Here is a 10,532-nt window from a genome sequence, read left to right as displayed (position 1 = left end):
CAGAGATAAAAGGCTGCTGGACCCCCCCCAGGTTGCGGGAGCAATGTTGCTGTTTGCCAGAACCTCCCTGTGATTCTGTGCCTGACATTGCCTGGATTCCTGCCTCGTGTCCTGCTTTGGCCCTGTTGGACTCCTCGCAGAACCCTTGGATTTGGGACCGGACCTGGACCACGTTATTCGGATTACCCCTGGGCCCAGCACACTTGGCCTGAAAGTGAGATGAGCGCTGCACCCTGTAGTCGCCTTTGACTGGACTTAACTGTCTGTTAGGTGCCAGGCAAAAATGTTCCTTTTTAACAAGGCCTTTGGCTGATTGACATCCAATGTCCTTTTAAAAGGTGTTGAGGGGGGGAGGTTATCTGGTTGTTCTTCTTCTTCTTCTTCTTCTTCTTCTTCTTCTTCTTCTTCTTCTTCTTCTTCTTCTTCTTCTTCTTCTTCTTCCGTATTTTGTGTTTTCCTATTGTGTCTTTTTAGGGACGCGGGTGGCCCTGTGGGTTAAACCAGATCAGAAGGTCAGCGGTTCAAATCCCCGTGATGGGGTGAGCTTCCGTTGTTCGGTCCCAGCTCCTGCCCACCTAACAGTTCGAAAGCACGTCAAAGTGCAAGTAGATAAATAGGTACCGCTCCAGCGGGAAGGTAAACGGCGTTTCCATGCGCTGCTCTGGTTCGCCAGAAGCGGCTTAGTCATGCTGGCCACATGACCCGAAAGCTGTACGCCGGCTCCCTCGGCCAATAAAGCGAGATGAGCGCCGCAACCCCAGAGTCGGTCACGACTGGACCTAATGGTCAGGGGTCCCTTTACCTTTACTATTGTGTCTTTATGTTGTGACGACTAGCCAACTTAAGAATAAAAATGCAGCTGCTTTTCTGTGGGTTCCACTTAAAGCAAACCCATGGGTAAGACTAACCCTACAGGCCCTCAGTATGAAATCCTTGTGCAGCCTGGATTGGGAGAGGTGACCTCATCTAAACCATGCAAACCATTAACAGTGCAGTTCTACAACACTCACCTGTCACTGAGCTCAATGAGACTTACTTCTAAGTATACAGTATACAGGTGTGACTGGAAAGTTTGGTGAATGGTCACAGAAATCGGACAGCGAGAAATATTCGAACATACATACCTTACAGGCCTTCAGAGTAGGCCCCCTCTGATACAGTGTACCGTTGACAACGTTTGTAGAACTGTTGGAAACTTCTGGAGAAGTCCTCTTTTCATACTGCTTTTGGTTCCCTCGTCACAGCAGCTTGGACGTGTGAAATGTTGGGAAATCTGTGCCCTTTCAGTGCAGATTTCGGTTTTGGAAAAAGAAAGAAATCCCGTGGGGCCAGGTCGGGAGAATATGGAGGGTAGGACAACTCAGTAACCCCAGTAACGATTTCAGATGGAATATGCAATTCTTCTGCCATCATTTGGACGGACAAACGGCGATCCTGCATCAATAGCTCAACTCTGTTGACATTTGCTGCCGTTCTGCTCTTTGATGGTTTACCAGACCAAGGGTTGTCTTCTATGGCTTGCCGCCCTTCACGGAAATGCTTAAACCACTCATACACTGTATTTTGAGTTACATCTCTGAACACAATTGTGAGAATTTTGTGGGTTTCCAATGCCGATTGTATGTTCGAATATTTCTCGCTGTCCGATTCCTGTGACCGTTCACTGAACTTTCTGGTTACTTGACATCTTTCCGCAGGGCCTGCAAGACAGAGCTGTTCCACCAGGCCTTTGGCCAGGGCACAGCCTGACCCCCTCCTCTGGCAATCCTCACAGAGCCCAATAGTTGCCATTAATCTGATTTGAATTGATTTTATAATGAAATGATTTTAGAATGTTGTATTATTTTACCGTTGTTAGCCGCTCTGAGCCCGGCTTCGGCTGGGGAGGGCAAGATATAAATAAAACTTTATTATTTATTATTATTATTATTACACCTTGTATTTATAGTTGGGTGGGGGAGCTGTGGCCCTCCAGTTATTGTTAGACTCCAACTCCCATAAGCCCTAGCCAGTAAGGCCAATGGCCAGGGATGCTGGGAGTTGTGTTTTTTCAAAGCTGAAAAATGAGCTTCAGGGGACTGAGACCTTCCCCGAGTCAGTTGCTTTTTTGTGTCAGGAGAGCGAATGGCGTTCCTTCATGCTAACAGAAGGGTTTCTCTCCTCAGATAAAAAGGCATCTCCTTTCTCTGGCCAGGTCATGACTAGATGATGTTGCCTTGGAAAAAAACCAGCCTTCCCATCAGAGCACATTCTGCCTGCTGTAGGGAACATTCTTCAGGGGAAATGTTCTTATCAGGGTTTAGCAGGAATGGCCTGCCAGGGGTTTAGCAGGCACACAAAAGAAGGCACTTGCTATTAAAAGTGTGCTAATGACAAAAAGAACTTGAGTTCTGATCCATAATACCAACACCTTAACCAGCCACCCGTTGAACTTGCTGTGATATTCCTTGTTAAAAGAAGGATACAGTATGGCCTTTTTAGGTTCTAAATAGAATGACAGTTAAAAACCATGACAGTCATCTAGCCCAACCCCCCTGAAATGCAGGAATCTTTTGCTCAACGTGGGTCTTGAACCCACAACCATGAGATGAAGAGTCTCATGCTCTACTGACTGAGCTATTTCTACAGGCAAGCTGTTTATTGAGCATTCATCCTGGTGGTGCTTGCACGGAGGCTAGATGACTGTTGCATCAAAGCAAGTGTCACCCCACAAACTCCTGTGCATCTCCCTGCCACTTTTCTTAGTGTAAAAAGCCTAATTGGGGAATGTGCGTTTGTTGTGGAATACCTCCCGGTCAACCACAATTGTGCAACCTGAATTTGCCACCGGTTTATGACTGAATCCTTCCAGCAACCGTTGGAAGTGCTTCTCTACATGGTTCTTCCACTGTTAGATTTTCTTAGGAGGAGTATCTGATGATGATTCAGTTATGCTTATTTTGATCGTGCTTATTAAAAACTAGCTTCCTTAAGCCTATTAGCTAAAGGTAAAGGGAACCCTGACCATTAGGTCCAGTCGTGGCCGACTCTGGGGTTGTGGCGCTCATCTCGCTTTACTGGCTGAGGGAGCCGGCGTACATCTTCCGGGTCATGTGGCCAGCATGACTATTAGGCATAAGCCTATTAGGTGGCTTCAATATTAGAACATAATATAAGAACACAAGGAGAGCTTGTGGGGTTGGGGTAAAGGCCTATCTAGTCCAATGCTCTGTTCTCACAGTGGCCAACCAAATTCCCAATTGGAGCAGGACACGGATGCAAGAACACTCTCCTCACCTGCAGTCAGTGGCGAAGCTGCATGCTCCGGCACTGGGGGCAGAGAGAAGGTGGGGGCGTGGCTAATGCACATCCTGGGGGCATGGTGCGCTGTCTGCGGGGGCATGATGCCCAGAGCGATGGGGGGTGCAGCGCATGTCTGGGGGGGAGACATGATGGTACCCCCCTCGTCGATGGTGCCGGGGATGATGCGCTCTCTCTGCCCCCCCCCCCCGTTCCTCCACCAGTGCCTGCAATTCCCAGCCACTGGTATTTGAGAGTTGAGACAGAGCATAGACATCCTGGCTAGCCGTCATTGATAGTCTTATCCTCCATAGATTTGTCCAATTGTCTTTTAAAGTCTTCCAAATTGATGGCCATCCCTGCTTCCTGTGGGAATGGTGTCCACAGTTTAACCCACTTTTTCTTTTCTTCCCAAGGGCCGAAACTGCGTTCACTTGGGCAGAAGCCTTTTAGACAATTTATCATAGTGACATGTGTTTCCGTTACATTTCATGACAGGTGCCAGGCTTCAAACTCACTTCTGTGGATCAATTTAAAGGGCTTGACATGCTCTGTTGTTTGTGGAACACTGGTTTCTAGGTATACATGTTAGAAACTGGCGATTGTACACATACGCAAAGTTGGTATAGTTGTCCGAGAACTTGGATTGGCTGCAGTTTCCTGTTGGTTGTTCCCTTGAAGGCAAACTGGCTGCTTTGCACTGTGAAGTGTTACTGATATGGGAGCTCTGTCTTCCCAATCCTACATTTTGGGCTGCATTTATTGAAAAGCGAGAGACGGGCACTCTGCACGCACTTAGAGGTATTGCCACCATAGCCAAGACCTCCAAACATATGGGAAGGTTTGAAGGAATGGGTTTCCCATTCTAAAATGGGACTGTGCAGTCAGTCTGAAACGGGCCCCAAAATCCAATTTTTCCTTCTCCAAGGGTGCATTAGCTAAAGACCATTAACTTGAGCTCTTGAGCAAATGTATAACAAGAACATAGCTGTATAAACAAAGCTCTCTCCTTTATCAGTCCGTGACGTCTAATGAATGGCCTTGCCAGTTCCAAAGTGGAGCAGGGATGACACATGTGGGTCTTATCTTACATCCTGACCACAATGACGCACAGACCTTGTCAGCCCCCCGGGAACGGCGCCAGGAGTACCCTTAGTGTTGGTGGCCTTCTTACCCCAAGATAAGGAATACAGGAACACCCTTTTATGCTCAAGAGCACAGGAACAGGAACACCCTTTTATGGTTAAGAGTATAGGAGCAGGAACATCTGTGATGTCAACTTACGTGTATAAGCTTACGTGTCTGGATTCCTGGGGAAGGGGGGAGAGATATATATACTGTTTGCAATTTCTCTTTCTTTTGTGCTTGCTGTGAACCGATTCACGCAGTGCCTTCTGCTATCCGGAGAGCAGAATAAACTCTTTCTCTGAACCAAACCTCGGTGTCATTTGACTCCTTCCTCTCTGTTCTGGGAGCAACGCTCAGGCTACAGGTTGAATCTCTTTCTTTCTCTCTGCTCCAAACAACATGCTTACATTTTTCATGCTGTTTTAAAAAGCAGATTCAAACCGGCAAATTTTATTTTGAAGGGAAAAGCATCTGTGGGCCCTTAATCCTGAACATAATTCTGATGCAGATGATTTCCTTGCAAAATAAAATTGGCCAGTTCAAGCACATTTTTTAAACAGTGTGACGAGCATAACCCGGAGAAGTAGCCCTCTTCCTTTTAGAAACCAAAGCCTGCTTGCTTCTGTTTACATCGTGAAAATGATGCCATTCACAGATTAACAATGCCTAGAGGGCCCTGGGGTTGCTCTAAGTCGGAATGTATACTTCTTTTCTGTGATTCCAGAGTGCCTGAAGGCCGGACATTATTCTCCTATCCCCAAACAGTGTGTGTCTTGCGGTCTGTTCCCCATCAGCTGAGCTAATGGGGTTTGGACTCACAAGGCTTGTTGTAAATGGGTTGCGATTCGATCACCCGGAGCCAGTGTCGCGTTTTGATTAGTCCCCCTCCCCAAACCCCTTTCCTCCTTTGCCGGTCTAGGAGATAAACATTAACCATGACTTTAATTTCTCCGCAAACACCTCTGCTGCCAACTCCACTTGCCCACTCGCCCTTAATACACAGTGTAGGAGGATTTTAGCCGCCAAGCTTCAAGGGATAAAGAGCAAGTCTCAGCAGAACCCTCTCGCACAATCCTTGTTTTGTCTCTGCTGCTGCCAGGGAGCCAATTTGTTAAACAATCCAGTTGCCTCGTCGTGGAAGAAGAAAAGTCTGTATGTGCGTCTCGCTTGGGTGAGGGGTGCCTGGTTCGCTGGAATGAGGTTTCTTTTATCAATACTGTGCTTCCTGCGTTCAATTTGGGCAGGGTGTCTTGGAGTGAAAGACCTGCCACAGCTACTGCTGGGCTTCACGTTGCTATTGATCAAGGGGATCAATAGGAGAGAGTCTGTCTGACTCCATTTGACTCCCTGCTTTCCGGTATTTGCAGTACAATGGTGTTGCCGCCATTACTGCCAGGGCAGCCTGTAATGTCATGCAGAACAGTTCCGTCTCTCGCAAAGGACTCTGGGAGGAGTGGGTACATTCTGTCTCCCAATGGACACACTTTGGGTAATCAATCTGCAATGAGTGTCTACTTTTGAGACTGAAAGCAGTTTCTTAAGAATTGCTGTTGAACATGTTTAACATAAAAAGCAAGCACTCTGTCTCATGCAAGGTGTGACCGGAAAGTTTGGTGAATGGTCACAGAAATTGGACAGCGAGAAATATTGAAACATACATACCTTAGGTAAAGGTAAAGGGACCCCTGACCATTAGGTCCAGTTGCGGACGACTCTGGGGTTGTGGCACTCATCTCGCTTTATTGGCTGAGGGAGCCGGCGTACAGCTTCCGGGTCATGTGGCCAGCATGACTAAGCCGCTTCTGGCAAACTAGAGCAGCGCACAGAAACGACATTTACCTTCCCGCCAGAGCGGTACCTATTTATCTACTTGCACTTTGACGTGCTTTCAAACTGCTAGGGTGGCAGGAGCAGGGACCGACCAACAGGAGCTTACCCCGTTGCTGGAATTCGAACCGCCGACCTTCTGATCGGCAAATGCACAGTTGACAACGTTTGTAGAACCGTTGGAAACTTCTGGAGAAGTCCTCTTTTCATACTGCTTTCGGTTCCCTCGTCACAGCAGCTTGGACGTGTGAAATGTTGGGAAATCTGTGCCCTTTCAGTGCAGATTTCAGTTTTGGAAAAAGAAATAAATCCCGTGGGGCCAGATCGGGAGAATATGGAGGGTGGGACAACTCTGCAACCTCAGTAACCATTTCACATGGAATATTCTTCCGCCATCATTTGGACGGACAAACGGCGATCCTGCATCAATAACTCACGAACTCTGTCAACATTTGCCGCTGTTCTCCTCGTTGACGGTCTGCCAGACTGAGGCTCATCTTCGATGGCTTGCCGCCCTTCATGGAAATGCTTAAACCACTCATACACTGTCTTTCGAGTTGCATCTCCGCACACAATTGTGAGCATTTCATGGGTTTCCGATGCCGATTGTATGTTCGAATATTTTCCACTGCCCGATTTCTGTGATCATTCACCGAACTTTCCGGTCATACTTGTAGAATCATAGAATTGCAATTGGAAGGCATCCTAAGTGATATCTAGTCCAACCCTCTGCAATGCAGGAATCTCAGCTAAAGCATCCATGACAGATGGCTGTCCAACCTCTGCTTAAAACCCTCCAAGGCAGGAGAGTTCACCACCTCTCAAGGGAGTCCATTCCACTGTCAAACAGCTCTTACTCTCAGAAAGTCCTTCCTGATGTTTAGTCAGAATCTCTTTTCTTGAAACTTGAAGCCATTGGTTTGATTCCTACCCTCCAGAGCAGGAGAAAACAAGCTTTTTCCACCTTCCATGTGACAGCCCTTGAGATATTTGATGGTGGCCTCCTTTCAGTCTCCTCTTTTCCAGGCCAAACATACCCAGCTCCTTCAACCATTCCTCATAAGGCTTGGTTTCCAGACCCTTGATCATCTTGTAACTTGATGCCATTGGTTCAGGTCCTACTCTCTGGAGCACTGAACCGCAGTACAATTGCCCATTGCTACAATTGGGGCAGTTGCTAAAAGAACATCGAATGATGTCTTTTGTTTCCTTTCGGAATGGAATAATTCAGTGCTATGATGTTCCTGGGGTCTTTCAGGCGGTCGCTATGTAAGCCAAATCAAATGGTTTTACCCCAAGATTACCACTGTGACTCAATTTACCATGGAAACACCCAAACAAAGCAGTAGCAGCCATCTACTGAATTATAGCGGCACACTAGGGGCCAGTCCACTGTCCCTCAGACCTTGTGGGGGGCTGGACTATATATATATAGTCAGGGAACTGCCATCGGAGCCAGGAGTGGAGGTAAGGCTCCCCAGCGATGCCGGAGAAGGGCCCAGCAGGGAGAGAGGGAACTCATCCACTGGGGAAGGAAATCAGCGTGACACCAGGAAGAAAGGGGAGCAGGGGAGGGCTTCGGAGAGATGGCTCCAGGACTCTTCCACAGAGACCAGCGGGGAGAGCACGGGTTCTCCGCTGGCCACGCCCACCCTGTGCAGAAGACTTCCACGCAGGGAGGCTAGGCGGAGACTGGGCGTCAAAGAACTTTTATGCTGGAAGAAGTTCAAGAAACGCCCACTGACGGATTCTGCCAATGACTGACACAGCCGCGGAGTAAGGGCTGTGCAGCCAGGGAAAGGTTTAACTTGGCAACCTTGCCAAGAGTAGCGGCAACTTACGCACGAGCAACCCCAATTCCCATTACATATATATATATATATATATATATATATATATATATATATATAAAAATGAATGAATTCCTATGCCCCACAAATAACCCAGAGATGCATTTTAAATGAAAGCACACATTCTACTCATGTGAAAACACTGGGCAGGCCCTACAAATAACCCAGAGATGCATTTTAAATAAAAGGACACATTCTACTCATATAAAATCACGCTGATTCCCGGACCGTCCGTGGGCCGGATTTAGAAGGTGATTGGGCAAGATCCGGCCCCCGGGCCTTAGTTTGCCTACCCATGGATTGATACAGGGGTCAACAAATGTTTTCAGCAGGGGGCCGATGCACTGTCCCTCAGACCTTGTGGGGGGCCAGACTATATTTTTTGGGGGGGGGAAATGAACAAATTCCTATACCCCACAAATAACCCAGAGATTTTAAATAAAAGCCCACATTCTACTCATGTAAAAACATGCTGATTCCTGGACCGTCTGTGGGCCAGATTTAGAAGGCGATTGGGCCGGATCCAGCCCCTGGGCCTTAGTTTGCCTACCCATGGATTAATATGTACCTGACCAGTAGCTTGGCTGAGCAGCCCAAGGAAATGATGCAAAGTGATATCCATTGGTTCAGATTCTACCTAGATCATGACATGTTAGATGATGGAATTAACAAAGCAGGTTTCTTTTTTAAAAAACAAGAGCATACAGAATGCAGTACTGCAGTTCCAGCACCTAAAGCATACATCTAAAACTTCCCTTGCCTAGGCAACGCTTATTTATTTTCTGTGACTGCAAATATTTAGCTATGCTGATGTAACTGGACTGCCCCATTAGGACGTCTAGGTGAAGTGTACTCAGAATTTCCTTTTCTTTAGAAGAACATTCGGAGATTTACGCTCATGGGCTCCATGAACTCCAAGTGTCCTTGTTTATCAAGGACAATATACCTATTTTCTAGATCCAGTCCCTGTGTCTGATAAATTGCTGTCCCTATTTTTGCCTTTCAGGGATGCTTTCTGAAATGTTTTTGATGCAAGTTGCTAGAGTTGTCATTTTTGTCAAGCAGAAAAATCCAACCTTTGAGGCTGTGATCCTATGCACATTTACTGGGGAGAAAGCCCCATAGAACTTAAAGGGACATAGCTAAAGGTAAAAAAGGTTAAGGATCCCTGGATGGTCAAGTCCAGAAAAAGGTGACTATGGGGTTGCGGCGCTAATCTCACTTTCAGGCCGAGGGAGCCGGCGTTTGCCTACAAACAGCTTTCCAATTCATGTGGCCAGTATGACGAAACCACTACTGGCGCAACGGGACACCGTAACGGAAGCCAGAGCGCATAAAAATACTGTTTACCTTCCTGCCGGAGCGGTACCTATTTATCTACTTGCACTGGTGTGCTTTTGAACTGCTAGGTTGGCAGGAGCTGGGACAGAGCAACAGGAGCTCACACCGTCGCGGGGATTTGAACCGCCGACCTTTTGACTGGCAAGCCCAATGGGCACAGTGGTTTAGACCACAGTGCCACCTGCGTCCCTTGGAATGGGACATTTCTCTAAGTAAATGTGCATAGGGTTGCAGTGTGAATGGGTGTGGCTGGGGTTGCATCCTGTCTCTAGCACACCTGAAGGAAAATGCAGAAGAACAAATATTAAACCACCATGCAGTGCCCAGCCTGCCATTCCCCCCCTAATTTTTTTATTCATTTTATAACACAAATAAAAAACACAAACAGAAAAGACAAACAGTACAAACAAATTCCTTATTTTTTCTAAACATCGTTAAGTGGGCTTCCCCAAGTCCCACCTATCTGATTTTCATTTTACTTCATCTTTAGCAGTTTACATATATCATAATTTCTAACTATCTTTCTTTTCACACTTACTCTAACCATTAAAAAATTCGCATTTTATCACTTTTAAATCCACTATCTTCTACTTCTAACCCTACCGCCTATATCCACTTCCAAAGCTATTCTAAGATTTAAATATTAACATATTTTTTTTCAAATATTCCTTAAACTTCTTCCAGTCTTCTTCCACCGTCTCTTCTCTCTGGTCTTTGAGTCTCCCGGTCAGTTCGTCAAGTTCCATATATTCCATCATTTTCATCTGCCGTCCTTTGATAGTTGGTAAATCTTGTTTCTTCCAATTCTTTGCTAACAATATTCTCGCAGCTGTTGTGGCATACAGAAAAAAAAGTAACATCCTGTTTGGGGATTTCACCCCCCACTATACCAAGTAAAAAGGCTTCTGGTTTTTTAATAAATGTGTTTTTCAACACTTTTTTCAATTCATTATAAATCCTTTCCCAGAAGTCTTTTACCTTGGGGCACGTCCACCACATGTGGTAAAAGGTTCCTTCTTTTTCTTTACATTTCCAGCATTTATTATCGTGAGTATGATACATTTTTGCTAACTTCACTGGTGTTGAATACCATCTAGACATCATTTT

The sequence above is a fragment of the Podarcis melisellensis genome (genome assembly GCF_964234715.1).
Source record: "Podarcis melisellensis genome assembly, chromosome: 2".
Lineage (NCBI taxonomy): Eukaryota > Metazoa > Chordata > Lepidosauria > Squamata > Lacertidae > Podarcis > Podarcis melisellensis.
The sequence above is the reverse complement of the archived record's forward strand: the minus strand, read 5'-3'. Positions refer to the sequence as shown.